Here is a 26,383-nt window from a genome sequence, read left to right as displayed (position 1 = left end):
AATAATCTAGTAAAGCTATCTTGATAGCAGTGGACATCGCTGTTCTGCCAATCGCATATTATACGTGGCTACTACATGCACGCATTACGCCAAAGGCAGAGGAGATGAGATCTCTTAGGTGCTCGCATACCATTCAGGCAAATAAAACACATATGCTTTATCATCTGAGATGGCGTCCCCGTTACCAAAGATGCAAAAACACAAATGAAAGAGGCAACGCTACCTGCAGACTAGACATGAGACCCATCTGTCTTTAGACAGTTGACAACATGCTGGCTAAACATTATCCAAGTTAATATTCAAAACTGCAGTTTTGTTTGATTGATTGCATCGTATAAGAGTTTATTTGTTATATACATGTCCGAGTCCAACAATGCAAGATCCACTTTAAGAAATGTATCACTAACTGCAGCTAACAGAGGCTAACAGCAGCTAACACTGGCAAAAGCAATTGCACTTATACACTGAATTACTCCCTCATTTTGCCAACGAAGCTAGCCAGCCAATCATAGTATCAGCTGATACTAACAGCTCCACACTGTTTTCCAAATGTGGTTATGTTTAGTTTGGAAAAAGAGAAAAAGAAAACAAGAATCTGATACCTAAAATGGCACATCAAGACTTTAAACCAATTTGTGATGCCACCGCAGCTATGTTCGTCTTTTCTTTACAGTCTTCATTTGCTAGAAGCTCCCTGAGCTCTGTCTTGTGTCGTTTTCTTCTCAGGCTCGTACATCTCTTCACTCAATAACAAGCTCTGGCTCGTAATTAGCAGATATTCAATGAAAATTTCATGACACAAATTCTAAAATTTCACTCCTATCAACTTTCTAGTTCTTTCTCTTCTGTATACCAGATTATAGGACATAAGAGTGAATGACAAACAACAATCCAAGGTTTTGGGGTCTCTTTTCTCTCACAACTCCAAAGACATCACAGTTCAATACACAATCAAATGCTTTTGCTTCTGCGACTTTTTACACAACTTCCATTGATTCCACCATGTAATGTTCCACTTGCTTCATTTATAATTCTGGCATAACAGGGTCTAAATTCATGCTTAGATAAGTGCTGAGAGACATACAAAGTATAGTATTATTTAAACGAACTTGTTCAATGATTCAGCACTGAAGAACTTGTGGAAGCAACAGATCAGACAGAGAAATGGTTATTTTTGGCAACAAGGATGTGTCCTATTGTTTCTTAATCATGCAAACAGACCCGAATGAAGCTGCTGTACAGATAACCAGTGGGTTAGCCAGGGTGCATACGTAGTTTCTGTGGTGAATGGAGATCTGATTTTAGTAGCGCGTTCATCTCTCTGGACTCTGAGTTGACTCATGAATGCAGAGCAGCGAGGAGGGATGGCTCTAAATAAAGATTTCAGGTCAAAAACAGGAAATGGCTCAGTGAGCAGGGAGGGCAGGGCCATAGCAACACCAACTGGAGAGAGCTGCACCCACAATATCCCTCCCTCCCTCCATTTATCTATTTATTTCTCCTTTGCTCTTTTATTTCCCTCACTGAGTAAAAGTTTTTGCTGATGCCTTAACCTTAATTTTCTTCCTGTGCCTCTGTTTTTGTCCCTCCGATTCTACATATTTTCCTGCCATTCAATTATTTCATTTTTTCCGAGGTTCTCATGTCAGACCAGGAACTAGATAACTTACTCATCACATATCAGGTTGTGTGTGTCCGTGTGTGTGTGTGCGTGTGTGTGTGTGCCACTATAACTGTGAACCTGACTCACGGTGAGTTCACTGGTCCAACTCAACACCCAGCGCATGAAGCTGCATCCATCCATCACCGCGCTTTCATCCATCACTGTGTTGCACCTTTGGGTGGTAACACAGGGATTATGGCAGTCACCAGAATTAGATCACGAACATCATGTTCCATTTATACTCAGCAGGACAACACGAGGTGCATTTTCATATCATCAGGCTCTCTAAATTCATACAGACACATGAGCTGAAAAATGCCACCGAGCACAACAGTTGATTCACACTCGTGTGTCTGTTAATCATAAGTGCCGTTGACCTGAACAATGTATTGATTATGTCCTCAGGTGTGTATTTTTCTTAGTAATACAGGAAGTATCACAGCAACTTCCAACCATCTGCTGGTGACTTATTCACTGAAGTAAATGTGGTCCTGCATGGCAAGCAGTCTTGAGTTTAGTTGCTGTGTTAAAGGCACATTGCTGTGGCTGCTGAACCCTTTAACACCTCTGCTACTTGTATTACTACAACCATTACAACAACAGCCTACTGTACATTTCCAGTTATTACTGCTACAATTGCTGTTACTACTGATACTGAGTCCATCTGATACTTCATTTGCTTATTTTAAGGGGGAGGAAAATTCTGATATTGATATATCAAATTGTTTGGTTGTTTATCTCTCTGTGTTAATCCCGTAATGGACTGCCAACCTATCCAGCATGTAGCCCACCTTTCACCCTATTTAAGCTGGGATAGGCTCCAGCAATTTCCACCAATGTACATCACAAACTAGTGAAGACTGTGAAGACAACACCTGTCTTCACACCTTTAACTGATGCTCTACTGAATGTGCCACAGCTACAAATGTGGAAACAGTCAGATTTGTGCATTTGTGTTTCTAAAATTACCCTCTGAATGCATTATATTCTATACACAAGTTTTCCTGCATAGAGACAAATGCGATCAGTCGCTGTCACTATCAGCCTACTGATATTTGGGTCAGCTTCCAGAGTGGGTGAAAAAGAATCAGGATAATAAGGATAAGAATTTCGATTCTTGTGAATGGAATTCAGCTGGATGGTTACAAACGAACTGTCATTTTGAGTTATTTTTAATTGGTCTTCAATAAACAAATAAATAAATACTAAATCTTCAGTGCTTTTTTCATTCAGCGACTTAATAATTAACTCAACAATGATATAGTTTTTGAGTGCGTCATCTGTCGCCACTAATAGGCTGTATATAAAAGATGGAGATGGGCACTGTGAGGTCAACCATTGGTTTGTTACGTTTTGCTGTGAAGCCTTGAGCTGAGTGTTTCCACCATCGCCCTCTTCACTTTTTGAAACTAGAAGTCAAGAGGAGATCTGACTATAAACGCAAATCTTGTGATTGATACACTAAGTCGTTACCAAATTAGATAACAAATTTTTTTGTGTTGTTATAATAAGATGACCATCAAAATTTATTAAGACTTGAACATTTAAAGGGCGTTTTTTACTGGGATCATATAGCAAGAGAGCAAAGGACTGTTTTCTCAGAGACTTCTACAAAACCTGCGGGTTTTTTGCAACCACGGTATTCGCCCCCTGCTGGTCATTAAAAAGAATGTAGGTTCAAGACACTTCTGCATTGGGTTCGCCCTTCACAGGTCAATGCCAACTTTAATAGCCAGTGCATGAACCAGATGTAGTTATATGGTAATTATTACATCTTCTATAAAATATAATTCATATAAAGACCAGTACCATTGCCCCTTGATCGAGCAAGCAAATGGCTTGTGGTGAACTACATTACAGTGCTAAAATACTTTGTCCCCATTGTTTGTTATCGTAAAGGATTATTACTCTGTCATCCCACACAAGTGGACCTTAATCTAATGTCAAAGTACTTGTGATTTACTGTAAAGGGATTGTGCAACAGAATGTTTACGTTCTATCACAAGTGGAAACTACACCGCTGATCATCTTTGGTTATTCTTCTCCCCTTTAAGTTTATGTCTTAAAATGAAGAAGAGTAAAACCAGCAGAAACATCCGTGTGTGCTGACAGATTTGGGGTGGGTGTGTGAAGAGAATATTATTAACACTATTAGACATGGGTGTGGCACACAGGCCCAACATGGAGAAAACATTGGGGTGGGGGGAGCAGGGAGGGGAAGGGCTCCACACCAAAAAACACCCATCTGCTTTCTTTCCCATTCTCCCTCTTTGTCTCTACCTCCTCCTCTTCTCTCTCATTGTCTCTTTGCCCCGTCTCTTTATCAGAGTCCACCATTGCCCCCTCTTTGGCCCAGACACAGTTGTTACCTCGGTCACGTGCATACACACAAAATCCTTTATCCTTGATGTGATATATCCGCAGTTAGTGGCACAATTTTGTGCTATACAGTCTAAACTGATATAACTGCCCACACAAAGGTGGACAGAGCCTGTTCCTCCTTCTCTCTCTCACACACACACTTCATCATCTTTTTTCTTCTCATTACATTGAGACTTCAAACACTTGTTAAGTGCCTTGACTCATGCACTTCAAAAGGGGAAGTACAAGTAAGCAAGGCGACTCGGCCTCCTACAGTGCTTCTATTTTAGTCGAATATGCTTCCAAAATGCAGTCATGGCGCTTAAACTCCCTGATGGGTTTTCTTATAATGCTGGTGATCTGTGCACGCTGCTGTGACAGTCAATGGCCGGGTATGTCTGCCGATGTTATACGGAGGCTGTCACAAGCCAAATGAGCATTAATGAGATCTACAATTAATGGCATAGTCAGAAGAGCATTAATAAAATGTTGAATCTTCGAGTAGAAAATTTAGGAGCCAGTCCGTACTGCTGTAAGAGTGCAGCAGGAAAAAAATACACGAGTGCGAGCAGGCTTTTAGGACTTGTTGCACTGCATCCTACTGTTCTTCAATCACAGAGCAACCCTCACATCAAAAGAGAACACAAATCTTTAGGCCTCTCACATGACTTGAAACTGCAATCTCATGGTTGACATGACCCAATTATATCATTACGTATCCACAGAGATGACAAATGGAGCTTTTCAGTCTTTTTAAGCCTATGACTTGACTGCACTTGAATTACTGCGCTGTTGCTACATAATAAAAAACTGTTGTCTAAATATGATAAATGTGTGCTTATCTTGGGACAACAAGCTTCTGTACACCATGACCTTTACAAGCTGCTTTCATTAAAGAGCTCTTCCCTTTATCCTTAGGATAAAGTTTGTTATCTAAACTAAATTGGACAATTAAGCGGTGATCCCGGGTAAACAGTTTATTTCACGATTACGGGATTAATTATCTTGAGATACTGTAACTCAGAAACCACAGCTGCCACTGGTTTTAGTGCAAAAGCTGAGATGTCAGGTTTTATAGCTACACTGTTGGCCAAGCAGTCCAAATCAGTTTCATTCATGAAAATAGACTACGTAGGCTTAAATAAAGATGAGCTAAAATACGTAAAAACATTTAATAATAATTTAAAAAAAAAGAAAAATTCAACAATTCAAATGAAATTAACAAAAATTATCAGGAGAAAGTGAAGACTTAACAGCTATGATGTTGTGTAAACGATTATGAGAAGGCTATTAAAGCTAACCAGCAAGCGTTGAGTATTACCACTTTATACCTTGAGACTGGATAGTGACTCATTAAGGTGTTCATTCTGAAAATGCAGTTAAACAGGTAGTGGATGAAAGTACACGCAATGATGGGGAAAGTTCTCAGCTCTGCAAAGGACGAACAGGAGAACTAACCAGCTCGGGCTGGATTTTAGCCTTCCACCAGCATCAGGATGGCAACGAGGAGTCCAGAGGAGATGGTTCAGTTTCTCCATTTGGTCTGAATGGATAGTTTCCTCACTCACATCAATGGTGCTTTGACAGGTGTCGCAATAAAAGAAACTATAGCTGATCGCTGTGTGGTAACTAATTAAAGTCACTGAACTTAGAAGTCACTTAGAGCAGCGGTCCCCAACCCCCGGGCCACGGACCGGTCCGTGAGTCATTTGGTACCGGGCCGCGAGAGTCTCAGGTGTGAAATTTATGGTTTTCAGGGTTTTTATCGTAAACTCGGTTTCCCTGGGTCTTTTCCTGTGTTGTATATGTGTGTCATATATTGAAATAAATATTTACACGTTACCATAGCGACCAGAGAGCATTAAGGGGCAGAGAGGAGGACTTTACTCTCAATGTTGTTGCTGCATTTCAGGAGGACGCTGCTAATAAAGTTACAGAATTACAAAGTTAATTCGCGTTTATTATTATATTTACAAAATACCACAGTTTTTGTCTTGGTCGAATTATTTTATTTTGTTGTATTTATCTGGGACACCTCAATGGCCGGTCTGTGAAAATATTGTCTGACATTAAACTGGTCCGTGGCACAAAAAGGTTTGGGGACCGCTGACTTAGAGCATTTTGCTGGAATTGTTCTGTGTAGAACGCCTCATTCAATAAGTTTATGCTTCATTCTTGTGGTTTGAATTCTATTATTAAAAAAACAAACTACAAAACTCATGGATTGATTCATTGGCTACTCCATCATGCATATCAGAGTATCTGAGGACAAAATACTGATCCTTGAGTTTCTGCCAATGTGTGTACATAAATGGGTGGATACTAGTAAGCAGTGATGGGAATAACGGCGTTACAAGTAACAGCGTTACAATTAACGAGTAATCTAATTACTATTCCTATCATTACAACGCCGTTATCGGCGCAGTCGCGTTACTATTTTTCAACAAACAGACGGTTGAAGCTGTGTTCAGCTTACCGCATCTTATATCAGTTGCACGGAAGTAGCTGTAAGTAATCTGGGCGCTACAGCTTTAAGCAGCTGTGCGCTCCCGACAGCGGCAATCACTTTCTGGCAGACGATCACTTTTTGGCAGACGATCACTTTCTGGCAGACGATCACTTTTTGGCAGACGATCACTTTTTGGCACAACACCTGGAGCTAATGGGGCAAAACAGTCGCATGAGTGCTGCTGTTTGACTGAGGAAGAATAAAGTAGTCGTGGTAAGCCAATCACATGACCACTTCAAGATGACAAAGCAACAAGGTGATATATACCAGTTTTTAAATTGTGTTGATAGGCCACGTAAAACCAGAGTCATGATAAACAATATATATGCAGAGTTTTGCTTATGAGCAACCAAAAAGCAGCCCGTTCGTGTTGGTGGAAAAATGCACCGTGTTGACCAATCAAAAATGATATGGCAACATGACATTTGGTTGTTTAGGAAGAGGGGAAAGTTTTAGGAGTGACGGTGAGAGAGAGAGAGAGAGAGACAGCAGAAAAAGAGAGAGAGCGAGTTTTGAGATGTGAGAGATTTGTGACGTTTAGCATGTTTTCTTGTGTAGTTAGTGTGCAGTGTTGTGGATAGTTTTGTGTTGTGTGTTAGAACAATGAGGCGACTGCTGTCTCCAGGTAGAAACAGGCGCAGTGATACACCTGCTGCTGTCAGACCTGCAGGTATCAGGCTGTGATGTTCTCCTTTATAGTGGACAGAAATTAATTTTTTGGAGCGGCAGAAATAATTTGTGTGGCGTCTTATTGAACAGCTGGTTGTTGTGTAAATAGTTTGAAATGGTTATTTTAAAAAAAAGGTAAAAGGTATATGGCTGCAAATAACTTTGTTGTTTGCAAAACTTGTGCATAGGATTTTAAAATTGGCAACTGCATTTAAAGTTATGAAAGTTATGAAATATGATTCATTAAACATGTTTGTGGTTGTTACAGTAAAAAAATTAACTTTTTCTACTCTGATTTTATGTTTTCTGTCTGATTTTAGATCAATTGTGTTAATACAGTGTGTCAAAATAAAAACATAACTGTTAATTCAGACACGTGAGGTTGTGCTGAAAAGAATGATGCCAAACAAGACAAAGTAAATAGTTTTTAAAGGTGAAATGTGGAGGGAAAATCAAAAGTAGTCAGAAATGGCCAATTATACCCTGGACCCCAGAGGGTTAAACTTTTGTTTTTTAAGTAACACAATAGTTACTTTTCAAGTAATTAATTACTTTTAGAATATTGTAACTCAGTTACTAACTCAGTTACATTTTTGAAGCAGTAACTAGTAACTATAATTAATTACTTTTTCAAAGTAACTTGCCCAACACTGCTAGCAAGCAGCTATTTTGATAGAGTCCAGTTAAGGAAATCCGAAGAAGTTGATTCTGTTCATCTGGACGTAGCGTTTCACTCCTGCTCCAAAATTCAACACGGCAGTGACCAAAACACAGACAGCAGACAGATGCATCCATCTTTTATATACAGTATTTAGAGCAACAGAGACACCATCTAGAAGAAGTTACTCTTCACGTTATACTTTTACATTTGTTCTCGTTCAGCTGTGATTGGATAATTCAGGCTATTTCAACCGGATGGTTTCACATCCCGCCCATTAGTCATGCAGTGAGATCAAATCCGCACACCTCAGACTGCTGTGAATGCAAACATCTGCTCATAACCGTCTGATTTCTTCCTTCTCTTCATATTGCCATTCTTAAAAGTCAAGTTAGTCATGTTCTATTACTGTATGCACTCTCTATACTGTATACCACGTTTTGGCTGGAAATTGGTATTTTTATTGGCAAATCAAGATAATCCTCCAGTTTTTATGAGCGTTGTGATGGAAGGGTCAACCAGACTATATTTAATATATTTCTTATCGTCATATTTCCATCACCAAAACAATCAAACGTTTCCTGCTAATAGGCATGTCTAATATATCTCTTACCTCTGTGCCATAAAGCTCTACTGTTATTCCAAAAATTGTAAAAATTAATTTTTATTACAATGGTTTATTACAGTAGACTTAAATTACTTAAATTAGACTCAATTACTGCTGTAAATATCTAACCAGCCTACAGCACGCAGTACTGTCAGCGTTAATCCACAGCAGAAAAAAGCCACATTGGTACAAACTGCAGTACCTCAGTTTCAGGAAACGATTTCTGCTTTTTTATTCCTTTTTCTTTAAAAATAAAAAATAAAAAATTCAGATCTTAAAATATTTTGAGGCTTTTTTTCAAAATTGCATTTGAGAGGAGTAAGCTCGAGGTTGAGATCCAAGAGCAAGGTGACCATTTCTTGTAAAACAGACACATTTTTTTTTACTTTTTCAAAACACAAAATGCAAAGTATGATCTTTAAATAAAAGACATTTCCGAGTTGCCATTTTTCCCAAACAAAATAACACCGCTTTTTTATTTTCTGTCCAGTGACTGAAGAATTCCGAGCGACAGCTCTATAAATAGAAAAGTTAGGTCGCTCTGCACAAAACTTTTCATCTTGCAAAGAGAGGGCTTGTGACTTGACTTGAGCATGGGTGAGAGAGCCATACAGAAAAACAGAGACAAAGAGAAAGAAAGGGAGGGAGGGAGGTATGTTTATTCACGACTGCTGTAACGCCTCCAGTGTCAGGTGACTTACAGGAAAGAAGTTGTTGTTCTCTCTCCCTCTCTCTCTCGTTCTTGCTCTGTTTCTCTTTCATTTGGGAACTTTTCTCTGTTTTCCTTGTTTCATAACTTCTGACATGAATTGTTTTTCTCTCTCAAGTCCCTGACTTTACTGCCCATGTTCTATAACGGATTAACAAATCAGAGTACGAATGCCAAAAACAGGCAAGAGGCAGATTACCAAAATTATATATGATAATGGCCTTAAAGCGAAGTTGAAAGGAAAATAAAGCCATTATTTGAGGCTAAAACAACTATTTTAGATGTATCTTAGACCGTACTCAGTTATGTGTTTAATGAGGAGTTTCCCCAAACCTTTAATGTGTATGTGTGTGTGTATACCCATCCATAGCAAACCAGTGAGTGTGTGAGTGTCACACATTCCAACAGAAAAGCTTACCATTAGTAGTTAGGACACAGAAACCTCTGTCCACCAACTGAAAACACTGAATTCAGTCAGGGGTTAGCTCTAGCATGACTAGTCTGAACAAAGTTCTAAGTACAGAAAATAGCAGCTGATGTGAGAAATACTGAAAGTGATGGCAGTCATAGCAGTAAATGTGTTAGTCATAGTAAAAAGAGGTGGAGTAGTAATAGTAAAAACTTGAGTGTTATTGCTTTTACCAACTCACTGCAGTGTCATTTCATGTGTGAGTGAATTCCTCCCACATGCATATCTTTGACGCTTTGCCTCCAACAGTAAATTCTGCAGCATTTTCTTTCTTTCCTTTCCTTTTTTTTTTTAATGCACTTCATGTCAAAGCAAACTGCACTGAAAACTCTGTGGGGGGATATTGTAGCTGAAAACAGGAAGGTCATTAATCTTCGAGAGAAAGCGAGCTGACACACAAGTCAGGGCACACAAGGAAGCAGCTTTAGAGACTAGCAGCTAGTAGCTATACGGCCTAGCTGGTTATCCATCTTTCTTTTTCTCCCGATTTTCTGCTACCAAGCAGCTTCATTTTATGCGCCCCTATTCCTTCCAGTCACGAGATCCACAGAGAGATATTCTTCCTCTCTGGTGTAGCTTTTGAAAAACCAGGATGCACTCGGAACAATGTACAAAAGTAACAAGCAAAACAACGGCGATAAATTTATCGCTTAACACCCACCAAATCGCCGGGGGACTTGCCTGGGGGTTAGGGTTTCGTTTTTGCCACATGCAAAAATGGGCACATTTTGACAAACCTTTCTGTTAAAACAGGGGTGAAACATAAGGCCTAGGGAGCCAGAATTGGTCCTGCAAAGACTCCAATCAGGCCCACTGGACAACTTTGGAAAATGAGAAGGAGGGCATCAATTTTGGACTTTTTAACTGTATGTTAACAAATTTTACACCTAGTTAACAAAGACCTCCCCCACAGCCATTCATATAACAGCAATGAAGTGATAGACAAACATTTAAATTACACAAAAAAATCATGTGTTTTCACTATATAAGTATACAACAAAAATGCTGTACTATAGAATAATATGTAAAACAGTAACAGTAAAGTATCGCATTTTATGTGGATCATCTATTTTATTTAACAAAAAAATTCTGCTTTGTGATTACAGGAAAGTCCTTGCAGTGAGCTGCATTTAGACATTTATTTCTTACAACTTAAGACCAGTGAGTCATGCTGACAGGTTTCTTTCAGTAACTACTTCAGCATTTCTGTATTGTGTAAAAAAAATTGAGATACCTCCAGGATTAAATGAGCAGTTAAACTTCTTTACACTGACAGAAAGAGGAGTTTCACTGGTCCGGCTCGGCTAAGATCAAAGTGGGCCGTATTTGATTCATGAGGTAAAATGAGCTCCCTCTGACATCTGTCTGTTAAAGGATTTTCCATTTGGGTGTTCCAAAGAGACAAAATTATTGGAGACAGATGGAGATTAGCCTAACCCTACCTCTAATCCTAGATGAGTTGCTGGTGACTCGTTCAGTGCTAAGACATTGGAAAAAAAAGAAATTTCTGCCTTACACTTGTTTGCCACTGTCATCCAGACAAGTGTCAGTTTACTTCCATGTCCGCCTGAACTCACATGAAAACTTTGAAGTGAAAGCTGAAGGACAAAAGTCACGTCCACAACATCAAGATGTTACCAGTTCAGTGTTCCTGGGTGTTCCTGGGTTATCGCATTAAATAACAGCCAGAAACTTAACAGAGTTCCTTCTACTAATATGAATGTGATGGACGGCCATGGTTATGAAAAACAAAAATCACACACTTTCACATCTCCTTAACAGAACCACCCCTCACACCGCTTTGATTAAAATGTGCTTCTTTGGTTTTCAGTTCACACGATACACTTCCATCAGCAAAAATGCCGTCATATTTAGATGTTATAACAAAGTCTTTCACTTCAATTCAATTCAATTTTATTTATAGAACACTAAGTCACAACAGCAGTCGCCTCAAGGCACCTTATATTGTAAGGTAGACCCTACAATAATACATTCAGAGAAAAAAAAACCAACAATCATATGACCCCCTATGAACAAGCACTTTGGCGACAGTGGGAAGAAAAAACTCCCTTTTAACAGGATGAAACCTCCAGCAGAACCAAGCTCAGGGAGGGGCGGGGCCATCTGCTGCGACCGGTCGGGGTGAGAGAAGAAGAAGAAGACTTGTACACTTTTGTACACTTGTACAATACTGTCTTATTTTGTTTTTGGTCACACAGCACTGCAGTTGCAAGCCTGGTGAAAACCCTCACCGAGCCAACGGAAGCATCTTAAAATCACCGCTGTACACTCGTTTCCGTGACACCTGTGTGACACTGACAGAGAACAAAACAGAAAGTCACAGGGTGAGCTCGAGGTGTCAGAATATGAGTTTCATCTCTTACAACCAAGTGGACTGACGGCGTTTAGGGAGACAAAAGGTGGATTCTTGTACTGTTCACTCCGAACAGTGCTGCTTTCTGAAAGTCCAAATTTCCCAAATCTCTCCAGGGATCATTTATTAATCGGTTTACTGGAATAATCTGGCAATAGGAAAATGTTTGCTGTGTCGACAAGAAAAAAAGTGCATCAGAATTGTGGTTATAGTAATCCATCCTCAGTAATCTATTACTTCTTTCCGTACTGCTGCCCTCCTACACCAGACCAGACTGGCTGAGTCAGCTCCACTGCTCTATCACGATTCAGCCTGACACACTTTCCCTCCCTCCGTCTCTCCCCCCCAACTTTCCTTCATGAATCTCTTCATTCATCCTGAGCTGGTTCAAAACTTCCTCGCCTCTCCACTATTGCTGCGAGCCTCTTTCTGTTTCGCCTGATTGCGTTTGCTCCTTTTAAATCTCATGCAGAGATCCTGCGTCCACATACTCTACGGTTCTCTCCTCTTTTTCTTCCCCCCCAAACCTCACCATCTCTCTCCATCCCTCCCTCCCTGCTGGCTGCCTTCAGGGTAGCAGAAGGGAAGTGAATGGCTTCAGCCCTCCCAGCTGGTCCCATCACCCAGCAACCCAGAGCAAAACAAAAGAACACACACACAGAAACACACACACACACTTGCACACAAGCCTCCAAACAGACAGGCAGTGTACACACGCGCACGGGTTCACCGGCAGATGAGTCTGCATGTTCTTAGACACATGCAGACAGATATGCAGATGTATGCACACACCCACACACACCCACCTTTGCCCTCACAAACTCACATCTATAAACATAGCCAGCCAGCCAGCCAGCCGTCCCCTGCAGACTCCCACCCATCATCCTTTCGTCCAGTCCCCCACCCATCACCCATCGTCCCCTTCTCCCCTCCCCGGCACCTTCTCCAGACACCCAGTCCTTTGTCCACATTCTGCTCGGCACATACACACAAAAAAGACATATTTGGGGGAAAACAGATGAACATGTGTTGACCCCCCTGCTCCCCTCCCACAAAAAAGAAGTCGACACAAAGCACATTCACACACATGCATAAAAATTGCGTTTGAGCAACAAAACAGAGCTCAGTTGTTATCTCAAACTCTGTAAGTAGTCTTGTAGCAAATCACAGCTCCAGAAACCTGCATGATCATGATGTGTGTGTGTGCACTTTAAGCCAAACTGCCAGACATCCTCTGCAATATATCATAAGTGTGCAGGTCGGCGCATTCCAGCAGATATGTTGTGATTACGTCTCTGACTACTCTGTTTGTTTTTCCACTGCCTGATTCTTCTGCCTGGCCTTTCATAGTTTCACCGGATGACTTCTTACAAACCCCAGAGAAGAACTAGCAACTTAAATGTGCCTCTGTTAGAAATGAATATGATGCAAGCAGAATACAACTCAATGGGAAATCAGCTTTTATCATCAGTGAGATTTTTGTTGTCATGATCAAAGTTAACGACAAAGTCAGGGTCACTTAATATCTGATCGTGGCCATGTTAACCCACCAGGGGGCCCTGAGTAAAATGTTCTTTTCAGAGTTTTAATGTAAAAAAGTGTTTTATATGTGTAGTCGTCGTAAATATATGGATCTACAAGGTTAGTGCATGTTTATAACTGTACTACAGCACACCATCTACAACTGTACTGATGCTGAGGTGGGATCACAGTTGAACTGTGTTTTACACACAAGCCAAAACTTAAGGTGAACAGATGAAGTGAACAACAATAATTACACAATAAAACTGGTCCAGGATACCCATGTGATGGCGTGTGAATAGTTGTTCCCTGTGCTGGATGTGGTAGAAAACAGGCACATATAAAGGACCTGAGTCACAAGAGCCGTGTCATCATGACCATCTGATCTGAGCAACTCTGAAGCCCAACTTGGTAAGCAGTAGTCACAATCCACCGACAGAACAAAACATAACATAATAATGACAGGGAGGGTTTTGCTACTTGAAGACTTTACCGTTTCCTTTGAGTTAAATGAAAGGAATTTCATGCATGATCTGCAAGTTTCATTCTGAATCTGCGTGCTATGTCAGCAGCATGGCGGTGCTCAGGTCAGCACTGTTGCCTCACGGCAAGAAGGCTGTTGGTGCAAACTCGCCTTGGTTCTCCCCTGATATAGCTGCGAGCTTTTAGGAAACACAAAGGACCGACATTCAAGCTGAAACATTTCCCTGACTATTTCGCATCTACACCGGGCGTGGAAGTAGATTAAGTACGGCTGGGAATTTTACCCAGGTGTTGATCCACCCTTTAGTGTGGATGGCTGTAAACTTGCACCTTCATAAAGCTGAGGACTAATGGTGTCAATGAATCATGTGACACTGATAATAATGGAAAGATGTTCCTGGCTCCTATACATTTTTGGTTGCTGAGCTGGTTAGCAGTTGACACAGAAAGCCCCTTGCTGTACTGACTTGTATCTGCAACAATAATTCGAAAGTACCGATAAACATTTAGTGAAGATGGGAAATTGTTCTGACCTTCAGGGTGACGCTTTACAAATCAATGCAAGCTCCATGGTCCATTAATGGAGATGTCTTGAACTTCATGCAACTGATAGGTGTCTAGGTCACAATGAAACCCATGCCCAGTATTTCAGGTGGACTCCATATATGGGCAGACTGTCAAAACAGGTAGTAGTCTTTCACAATGAGTCAGCAGTCAACACAACTCATTTACCGCCCTATGATCTGTATGAGCACACCCTAAAAAAACCCCAAGAGGAAAACTGGGGTGATGTGCGACATCAGATGTGATTCAGTCATTTACTTAATGAGGCTGAATGAAAAGAAACACATGCACACTCACTCAGCTGTCTGGTAACACCAAACCAGAAGCAGACACAGCATTGAGGACGTAGACGATAATATTTACATGAGATGGAGCTAAAAGTTGGATGTTGACCTTGAAAAGAAAGGTTTGACCAGATAAATCGGACTCAGACTATTTCATGGCATATGAAAGTTATTTTCAGAGCTTTGAGAGTTTCCTTGTCTTTCCCAGTGGATCTCATTGTGCTTGGTTTTCATGACTCATCATCGCTCAATATGAATACGAATGAATATTGAATATGGAACTAGTAATTACAAATGTTTATATAAGAACTGAAAAAAAAATGTCCTCCATATTTTTCTACAAACCTCTACAAACCTTTAAAAAGGCTCAATCAGGACAGGATCTTATCGTATATCCCATTTTTTTCCATTTTCTCTTTTGTCCAAAACATGAGCACACAAACACATTAGCTGCAGAAAGCCAAAGCAGCTAATTATAGTGGACAGGTCTAGCAGGGGGACTAGAATAGAGCCGTTTGTGCAACAAAATAAAATCTGTCTTCATAAAATCAGGGGGAATGCAGTCAAAGCAATGACTGGAGGGGGGAAAAACACACACACGCACAAAGAACGGCCTGCTAAATATTTAGTTTAACTTTCTCCTTCACCATAGCAATTGTGAGCCAAACCAAACCTGTAAGAAAAATGCTTTGCTTCCAACCTTCTTCAGCCTAAACCGCTGAAACAAACAAACTACCACAGAAATGAAATGAAGTGAGATGTTTTGGAAGCACCACAACATGGAAAATCTGAGAATGTGAGCTGCTTCTTGAGGCATGGGAATGTTAAATAGGAAGGGAAACTGGGGAAAATGACTTGACTGAATAAAACCAAGACTAATCTGGTTCAATCCTGTCCGAGCACACTGTTCATGCACAGTTCTGGCAGCAACTCTATAGATAGATAGATGTAAGGAGGACTCTTCCATCTCTAGTACTGTACAGTTGGCTGGACAGCTCTGTTCACCCTGCACACAACAGAGCAAAAAATGTAAAAGAAAAAAGGGTGGAGGTGGGTTGCAAAGTGGCTTGCAGAAGGAAAGCAGGATAAAGCAGCTTAAAACAGCACCCCCTATATGCCAAATATAAGTGTTGCTGATTGTGACTGAGCTTGATTTCATGGCCTAGCTGAATTAACCACCAGTTTACCACCAGTCAGGCTCAATCCAGTCCACCGGAGACCAATCCAATCGGTTGGGGTTGGGCTAATCAGTGTGGTTTGACTCATCTTTAAAGTGTCCACTTCAGCCCAGTCCAAACCAGTATGTCCCAGTCTTGTCTACAACAGTCTTAATCAAATCCCTTTGTGGCAATCTGGCCCAGTAAACTGGCCCAGCACCAGTTCCAGCAGTAAACACGAGGAAACACAATACAAGCCAGAACAAACACCTGATCACACACAAACGCACACACACACAAACTGTCCTTATTCAGCAGAGGGATGTGTTTGCTTTCCTCCTCATTAATTATTGAAAAGAAAAATCCATCCAATAGCTACGAGTCATGAAAACCAGCTTCTGCCACACAGACACAAAAACACACAAACACACACAAGCAAACCTAAAACACGATATGGCTGCGGCCCAAGCTGAATGTTGATATTAATTGCAGGCACAATTCCACAGTCAACACAGTTTAAAATCAGGTGATTATTGTGACCTGTCGTGATGCAGGTGTCCATTTAAAACCAACCACATGGTTAATTATCCAAACAGTAACGCAGTTTCAGTTTTACTATTAGCAGAGAAATATTGGACAGCTTAGAAAAGCAGGGAGAGCTCATGTGAAATTCTTTGCAGCAGATACCGTCCATCCACGCAGTCACTGATTGGTTTTATCACACTAAAGCACGTCTTACAGCGCTCCCAGATATTTTTAGACATCTAAATTGAGAGATGTGAGGCTAGGATGCTGCATGGGGTCGAACCGACAGGTGCATACTCATGATCAGAAACAAAAACAACGGGATTTTAGTTATTGTAGTTCGGCCAACTTATCACGGTCAGCAGTTGGAGCTGCAGCAGTGGCTGTGACACACAACACACAGAGGCATTAAGCAACATAAAAAAGGATAACAAAATTTTTAAAAAGCTGGCTGAGAATCATCAAGTTTTGAAGTTTTCTTCAGTTTGTCAGTAACTTAGCGACAACCAGCTTTGTTTCTCCAGGAACAACTACCAGCTGGTGCCAAAAAATGTGAAAGGATAAAAAAATAATACCAGTAACAAAAACAGATATGAGAAAAGCATTAAGTGGCCAACTAGCAGGTAAGGACCTTAATCCACTAAACAATGTGAGACATGCTGCAGAATAAGACCGCTTTCCTGCTTTTCACTTGTTTAAAGCGTTCGCCTGACCAGCTGCGTGAGTTTGCTACCCAAAGGATACTCTACTGGCTTCCACACGAGTTTTAAATTATGGCGTTACACACATCATCATTCAGTCAAATGCCCAAACAGTAATCTCTCCAAATGCTACTCTGCACCACTGACACAGATATCAGCCTCCTGAATGGCAGCCAAGCTGACACAGCACTGTATAACAAAGTATATAATCATTAGGCCGTAATCATACAGTGACTGGAAGCCAAATATCCCAGTATCAGGGCTGGCATGTTAATGCTCCCTAACTGATTCGACTCATTTGCCATGCTGATTTGTTGTCCAGTTCCAGCTCAAAGCTTTCTGCAACCCTGTGTTACTGATCGTCCTGTAGGCTAGTGAGAGGAGGCTATAACAATACAGAGTTTGTACGCACTTTTAAAGAGAGTGTATATACTTAGCATACCCTTGTAATATCTTATGTTTCAGGAGGCAACGTGCTTTTAATGTCTCAGCAAACACTTTGAGTGAACACATAACATCTCAGCACACACCTTTGCAGATGGAGACTGAATGATTAACGAAATGTTTAAAGTACGACTGAACAATGAACACAGTCCTGCTCAACAGACATATTCATCTGCCAGACTCTCACAAAAACACAAATAATATAAATTGTAATTTAACTTGTTTGAAGATAGGATTCAAAATCTTAAAAGGTGTGTTTTGATATCACACAACTGTGTAGGTTTCACATTTTGGTGGAAGAAGATATGTGAACCTATATACATTTGAATTAAGGTTCATATAATTATTTATCATGGCGCTGATTATCGTTTTAAAATACTCTTACCTGGAGCCAATAAAATTCAGCTTACATACATCAAGTTCCTTAAAGGTCAGCTCACTGATTCATTGGCCAAAAACTGACAAAAAGTCTTATACCTGCAAATTTCTTAAAGCACTTTTAAAAAGAAAATACAGCAGTCTTTCTTTAAAAGTAAATACCCAGAGAGTGAGCTGCCTGGGTGGAGGTGTCCGCCCTCTGAGACCTTCTTGTTGCTATAATGCATCGTCCTTCACTGGACCATCTTTGATTAATTTGATTCAAGCCCATCATGTTTTCTTCCTCTTCTTCTCATTTCCTAGTGTATACGTAAATGTCAACAATACAGTACTTCTGTGTGCTCAACCCTAACAGCCACCATCGCATGATCATGGTCAGAAAGTCCAACGTGGGCACATGGAACTTATTTCTCTCATCATTGCTGTCATCATCGACACGTATCACACACTCACAGAAGAAGCGCCCCCAACCCCACTCCCCTCATGACTCCCCTCTATGGTCTCTGCAGTTTCCCCAGGAGAATAATGCAGCTGACACAGAGCCCAACACACTCAGTCTCACTCCACAGCCTACAAAGTCCAAATCTGCTGCTAACAACTTGGTGCTACAACCCTCAGGCAGAGCCTTTGGACATAACTTACACCTATTCAATGTGGCTGATCTCTCTCGCTCTGACTTTGAACAGTTAGTCTTCGTTAAACAGCTGACTCCAGTCATTCCTATCGTGTTTTTCTTGCTATTAGCTTACTGGCCAGGTCATTGCAGTCCTCAATAACTTTCAGCTACAGCGAGTCTCTCGTACTGCAGATGAATCAACTTCAACTCCAGCATCATAACCTGCAACTTTATGGCTTTGGTTCTGTTCTTGAGCTCCACTGTGAGCAACAGCACTGCTCTAAGCAGAACCGGCAGCAGGTGGAGACCTGCTTTATGTTAACAGCAATGACTACAGAGACCAGCTGCTGTCCAAAATGTTGGCTTTGTTGTCCATAAGAAACACACTTGGGAGACAGAATACTAATAATTTATCACTTGTCCCGAGTTCTTGGTTAATAAATTACTTCTATCTGAGAACCTCAAAGGTCCGCTGCTGTGGCTGTAGGAGAGTCTTGAAATCTATTATGATGTAACTGGAAATGGAACTGGCGATCTTAATCCTAGACCAACGGTCACCAACCTTTTTTGCGCCACGGACTGGTTTATGTCCGACAATATTTTCATGGACCAGCCTTTAAGGTGTCACGGATAAATGCAACAAAATAAAACCAGTACAAGTACCAAAAAAAGAAGATTTATTCATAACACACGGGAAAAGACCCAGAGAAACCGAGTTAATTATAAAACCGATTAAAAAATGATGCTAAAAACTGATTTAAAAAAAAACCCTGAAGACCATGAATTTCACACCCCAGCCTCAATTCTTGCTGCCCGGTACCAAACGACTCATGGACTGGTACCGGTCTGTGGCCCAGGGGTTGGGGACTGCTGCCCTAGACCATAACCTTCTAATCCAGTAAGAGTCGCGGAGTGAGTCGTGCATTCAGGAAACAATGTGTGCTCAAAAGCGGGACCTGTTCGGATATTAGGTTATTTTTGCACTCTACTAGAGCAGCTCTGAAAAATAATAATTTACAATATCGAGGAGAAAGCCCTTCAGTTCATCCCCCAGCTAAAATAATCAGTTTTTAGCTCCTCCTCCCTTTAAGCTCCCTTTATTCTGCCCAGCAAAAGATTTGAACAGGAAATGGGCGGAGCTGTGTGCCAGAGATCACCATATTAGGGATATCCCTTTTTTGTGACATCACACAGACCATAAGTTTAAAAAAGCTGTCTGAAATACAACATTTAGAGCAATCTCAAGTATGAGCTTCTGGCTAACAGGGATTACCTGCACTTACACTAACCTCATTATCTGAAACCTTAGGCATATCTAACATGAGCGGCCACAAACAGCACAATAGGTCCCCTTTAAAAAGAATATATTTATAGGACACTTGACTAAGGTGTTTACTGTACAACATTTTCTGATCATAATCTTTTCATTTCAGACGATCATCGCACCAAAAAAATTGTAGAACAGTAAACTAGTTCTGAAAAACATGCTGGTATTCATGCAGCATGATGAACCGAGTGTGTCAGAGTCGACCGCATTACGTTAGCATCGAGCAGCATTCTCGCTGTCTTACAGAGTAGGAGGAAGAGTGTGTGTGGGAGGGGGTATTCCAACTGAGTACATGATGTAACTCAGCGTAGTATACAGGTAGTGGAGCAATGAGTCAGTGTGCTAGGGGATGCAACATGATAACCTCCCAACGAGTCAACATCTGTGCAAGCGGCTCAGTTAGGAGCTCCTTATTTTCTCAATGGACACTGGAAATCTGCTCTTTACATCTGTCTGTCTTTCTCTGAATGCAGTTGTTGCTCCTGTTAAGAGGCCTGCTCTGCAAATGCTCCTTCTCTGACATCTGATCCCCTCAGTCGTGTGTGTGTGTGCGTGTACAGTATGTGTCTCCGATCTCTGCTTGTTGCGTCTTGTTTCCTGAGGATCTCTGAATCCAGCACAATGCTCCCTCAGTTATTAGATCCTAAGTGCATTGCGGTGCACGTCGTAAACATGCTGTAAGCGTAGCAGAAAACAACACCGACGCTGGTGTAATGCTGTAACACAACGTGCTTTTACCACGAGGTCTGTTCTGGGAGTTAAAATACCGCCTCGAGTTACAGTATTTTGTCTCACGACATTTCAACGCTAACTCTTGCACACAGACAAGCCCCAACGTTAAACCACCCCCTGATTTTTAAAATTCTCCTCCCATGCTGCTAAAACAGCTCTGACCCATCAGCACATGGACAAGAGACCAGTGGGCACGTTCTGTGGCGTCTAGCACACAGACGTTCCCTGGTGCCTGTGACATTGGCAGGAGTTAAAAACACAGGAATGGGGGGTGTTTTGAGGTTCAGGGAACATCTGCGGCTGTCCTGTTGGTGGATGGTGGATGGATGGTGGATTCAAACCCAGGGCCTTATTGCACCACCATGTTGCCCCTGCTCTGTTTGGCAAATATGAAATTATTCCACCACTGAAATTCTTGTCCGGTTTTCTTTCCTGAACATTTCCTGACTTTACAAGATCTCAAAAGATAAGAAAAAAAGGCATGCAGCATTCACACAATGAAGCCTTTATCGCAGCTTTACACATTCCCACACTACAAACTTGAAAAGCACATCCATGCCAATAAAAGCCTCTTAAACACATCAAAGTATCAAATATCTAAAATAAAATCTCCTACGATTGCCACTCTTTCTCCCTGTAATGTTGCACAGTTGATCTGTTGGTTTAAAAACATTAAAAATAAAGTTGTATCCGCGTCAACATGTGAGAAAGAAAGAAGGAATGAAACAAGAAAAAGTTGCTGTTTGTTTGAATAATGAAAAAGAGGTCAGTGCCTGAAGGGGCGGGGCGATGGTGAGCGCTCTGTTCAAAGTAAAAGCACTAAAAACAAAAATGCAGAGCTGCTACACAAACACACACACGACTGCTGACTGTGGCGATGGAATGAATGGTAAGGCAGCAAAATGCAAGTGTGTGTCTGTGTGTGAGTGTGCGTGGACAGCAGTCAAACACTTACATCACACACAAGCGCTGCCACCATGAAACGCAGCAACAAAAGAGAGACGTTTTCATTACAGCTTGACAATCTGTGTCGAGCATGTTTATATCTGTGTGTATATAAAGGGTGTTGAAGGTCCTAAAGCGTGCACTGGCCCTTTAAGATGATCTTCACTACATCTGCTGAAGGTCATTAAGCTTAACACCAGAAATATTATGGAACAGCTTGAGATTAGTTCTTAAGATTGAGACTTTCAAATTAGTAAATCACAGGAAAAGCACGGATGGGCATTTTCATCAGTGTCATGACCACATTATGACTTCCTTAAAAAAACAGCAGCCACTGATTTGCCTTTTAGATATAGCTAATATCTGTTTGCATGAAGATTAGGCTTCTAATAGTCTCCAAATGTTTATATTGCTGCATAGCTACACCTCAAACAAAGACATTACAGGGACACTAAAGGACTGAGCTGCAGCTTCCCCCACTATTGAAAAACATGCTCGGTTAATACTATAATGACTGTGACAAAGCATTTACAGAGAACTATGTTAGCAGAGATATTTGCTATCTGCAGAGTTTGTCAGATTGATGGTTTTTATGCCTTTTGTGCAAAAGTACATCAGTCTAAATCAGGGGTGTCGAACTCCAGGCCTTGAGGGCCGGTGTCCTGCAGGTTTTAGATCTCACCCTGGGTCAACACACCTGAATCAAATGATTAGTTCATTACCAGGCCTCTGAGAACAAGACATGTTGAGGAGGTAGTTTAGCCATTTAAATCAGCTGTGTTGGATCAAGGACACATCTAAAACCTGCAGGTCACCGTCACACGAGGCCTGGAGTTCGACACCTGTGGTCTAAATACTACAATACCCATGACCTCTAGGAGCCAGTGCTGTGGAGAGGGAGCCAATTACAGCTGCTTAATTTTATCGCATGAGATTAAAAAAAATTCAAACTGATTTTGATACACAGACTTAATTTCCTGACAGAATCTGAAGAACCCAGTTGTTCTTGTGGAAATGCAAATAAGGATTTAAGTTAACTTTCTTACCAGGAAGTTTTATTTGCACAACCTTACACTGTTGACTTTTTTTAATTAAAAAAAATTTATAAATACTTTGTAACACCATTGTTAATGGTTTGATGATTGAATCAGATGATTTTGATGGTAATCCAAGCTGTAGAGGCGCTCCAGCTATGAGTCACCTTACATTTTCTGTGGGAGAAATGAATGGGACTTTACTGCTGGATCAGGATTGCCCAAAATAGCAGCCACCACTTTGCAACTCTATAGCAACAGTGAGGCAGATCAAGATAAGCAAACTTTAAGTTCTATGGTAACACTGCAATGAAAAGCACTCTGTGAGTGCCTTCATTGATCCATTTCATTTGTAATTTTTGCAGTTAGAGCTTATAGTTAGCTTTCCAAGACAAGGAAATGATCTGTGGGTGCTGAAACTGATCATAGCCAATATTTGCTTGCTGAGACGTAGCTGATATGAGCGGGAGTCCAGGATGGCATTCAACAAATGGCAGTTTATGCCCACAACTGCAGGAACATGATCTGCCCCCCTGCCTGTTGTCTGACTGACCAGTGAGCTCCATCCACCCTCCAACCTGTTCAGGCTGAGTGAAACACGTTCCATATTACCAAGCTTAATACAGCATTTATGCACACAGACTTTTGGCATAAGGTCAAGGGTTCACAGGATAACCCTGCTTACTGTATAGGGGGAAAGTAGAGGGGATACCTGCTCCCTGTTAGAGCCAGCACAGTGCAGTGGAGCAACGCCAGTCTTGCTGAGGGATTATTGTGTGGTGATGCTATCATCACAACCACTCTCCCACTGTCTATTTATAGTTCACAGAGCTCTCCCTCCCTCTCTCTCTCTCTCTCTCTCTCAGTCTCTGTCACATTCTCCATACTGAATGCCAAATGCATTAAAAGCAGAAGGTCAGGAAAAACAGAACCACTAACCAGTACTTAGCGGTTTGAGCCTCAGAAACAAGTACAACACCTGTCCTCTGTCTTACACAGATTTGTACCCTGAGGTTTGCAGACTTCTTATGTTCACTTCTATGAGGCCAAGAATGCAACTTTCACCACTGGAGATTATGACACATTTGTAGGTCAAGATTTCTGCAGCTGGGAGCCAGTTTAGCTCACAGGGTGAGCAGGTGATGCTGCAAGGCTAAACGTAGCAGCCTGAGTCTGACTCCGACCTGTGGCCCTTTGCTGCTCGTTTTCCCAGGTCTCTGCCTCTTCCTGTCTACTCTTCTACTCTTGACATGAGGACAGTCAAAGAATCCTAAGTTTGAAGTGTATGGAAGAATTACAGTTGACCAGATCTGACTAGTGATTATATCCTTTTCTGATCTACCTGTTAACATATACCAGGTCATTAGTTACCCATGTTGTGTTGCAAGTAAGGGGTAGAATTTGTGTTTGGATACCATACAACCCCAAGAAAGAATTGTTTGCCTGCTTGGACAGCAGGAACATCTTTTAGTTTCTTAACATCCACAGAGTCACCGCTGACCTGTTTAGGGTTAGAGGTAGGTTCACACCTTCCTCTTTAAATGGAACTTTACCCCAGTAGAAATGCATATCATTTTTTATGTAGCATGTGGCTTAAAGGGAACCCTGACCTCATCCCTGAGTGGCTTGCTGGATATAAAGAGGCAAAGTTCATTTCCATAATGACTTAAAACACCTGAACAGATAAGTGTCCAGAGGACTTTCAAGGTAGCCGCTCAGTGGTGAGACTTGCTTCTGGAAGGGCTTTGCATCTGTTCAGTGTGGCTACTGAAACGTTTTTGGCCCAAAGCGACTCCAGATTTGATCATCAAGGTAGCTTTTAGCAACATGGTGTTATCTTTACTGTGACGGTCAGGTTCATGATTATACTAGATCAGGTATTTCTGCTTTTTAGTGTACTGCAGGATTGTAAGTACAGCAGAGTCTTGAAAGTAGGGAAAGCGACAGCTCATGCTGGACGGTTTGCTGATTTTGCCTGCCAGACGGGCCACAGTGTCTGAGACCCAGGCTGGGAACACTGAAGAACCACAGCACCTTAATCTGGATTAGCTGCTGAGTTAGAGGCCTGGATGCTTGTGTAATCCCTTTGCCAAAGTTCCACCAGCCAGCCCCGCATTGGCCATTTGACGGCAGGAGTGTTCATTCAGGCCGGTCAGCCCGGGCTGCACTCAGATATGAAGGTCTATGCTCCTAGTGAGCAATGATGATTTAAAAAACCCAATAAACACGATCCTAAACACGCGTTTCTTCCTTCGGTTTGACATCGACGGCACATAAATTATAAGTACATGTGTGTATGAAGTCCAGGCACGAGGGAATACTGTGCCGCACTGGAGCAGCGCAGCAGCGCAGCGCGATCTGCCTGTCAGTCAGTCAGTGCTGGTGTGTGAGAGCTTAAAGACAACTCGGTTATATAATGAAGGCAGTAGCAGAACAGCAAATGAGCGCTGATTCTGTGTGAGCGTCAACTGAGAACACCGCGGTGAGTTCCTCCAACTCCAGAAGAATCAGATCTCCCTGAAAGCCCTTTAAAACTATACCCCCCCCCCCCCCCCCCCCAAAAAAAAAAAAAAAAGTTCCTGTGCTCCCTTCATGATTAAGAACTTGAAGTGACGAAGTGACGCCTTTTAATTATGGTAAATGGTAAATGGCCTGTATTTATATAGCGCTTTACTAGTCCCTAAGGACCCCAAAGCGCTTTACATATCCAGTCACCCACCCATTCACACACACATTCACACACTGGTGATGGCAAGCTACATTGTAGCCACAGCCACCCTGGGGCGCACTGACAGAGGCGAGGCTGCCGGACACTGGCGCCACCGGGCCCTCTGACCACCACCAGTAGGCAACGGGTGAAGTGTCTTGCCCAAGGACACAACGACCGAGACTGTCCAAGCCGGGGCTCGAACCGGCAACCTTCCGATTACAAGGCGAACTCCCAACTCTTAAGCCACGATCGCCCGTTAAACTTTTTAAACACGCAAAAATTACAATGAGCGATGTTTCATTTGTCAAACATAGGCCGATTTCAAGAGCATCGTTATTTCACACGTAAAACACATCTGCGCGCTTGACCTGTTATGCATTATCGTTCAGCAGCATGTTCGCTCCATAAATCGCTATTTTTCCAGTGAAGTTTGGCGCTGAACTGTCTACGCGCGTTATGATCGTGCGTAACGGGAATTCCACGCTGCGCTTTTCCACTTCTGACAGCCTCTGCTGATGTACACAGGCAACGTACTTGCTCCTTCTTTGAACCAGTTTATGATGGGTTATTGTTTTTTTTCTTACAATGCTGAAAGCTACTTGTGGAGATGTTTAAGGTGTTAACGATAAGAAGACTCATAGAGATGGAAACATAAACACAAAAATACATCACTTACGATCACAACCAAGAGGAGCCCCAGACAGCGAGTGTCTGTACAAGAGTTCATGATGCAGTTTCAGACACTCACCCTGTATGGCAGATCCGTCCAGCACGGTGCTGAAGTAGAAAAATGGATTTGAAAAAATGGACTCTGAAGCTTCTGTGATGGGAGAAAGGTCACACGGCCAATGCCGGGATGTCTAATTTCTGTTCTACCTAAAATCTGGTGGACTACGTACGGGCTCAGTCCAACGTCTCCAATGTCACACAGACCGCCGCCAAT

General features: G+C 41.7%; 1 protein-coding gene across 1 annotated transcript in view; it reads right to left on the bottom strand.

The window, feature by feature from the left end:
* The window catches only part of sertad2b (SERTA domain containing 2b), a 42,847-nt gene extending 16,475 nt beyond the window's left edge, over positions 1 to 26,372 (bottom strand). Inside the window, exon 1 of the mRNA XM_085297633.1 lies at positions 26,189 to 26,372. The gene's annotated coding sequence lies outside the window, so the exon portion shown is untranslated. The remainder of the gene's footprint in view (positions 1 to 26,188) is intronic.
* Between the last annotated feature and the right edge of the window lie 11 nt (positions 26,373 to 26,383).

The sequence above is a fragment of the Mchenga conophoros genome, linkage group LG13, assembly GCF_057382185.1.
Source record: "Mchenga conophoros isolate Kocher_MC1m ecotype Shallow Benthic linkage group LG13, M_conophoros_male_GT1.1, whole genome shotgun sequence".
In the NCBI taxonomy this organism is placed as follows: Eukaryota; Metazoa; Chordata; class Actinopteri; order Cichliformes; family Cichlidae; genus Mchenga; species Mchenga conophoros.
This window is presented reverse-complemented; position numbering and strand designations above follow the sequence as displayed.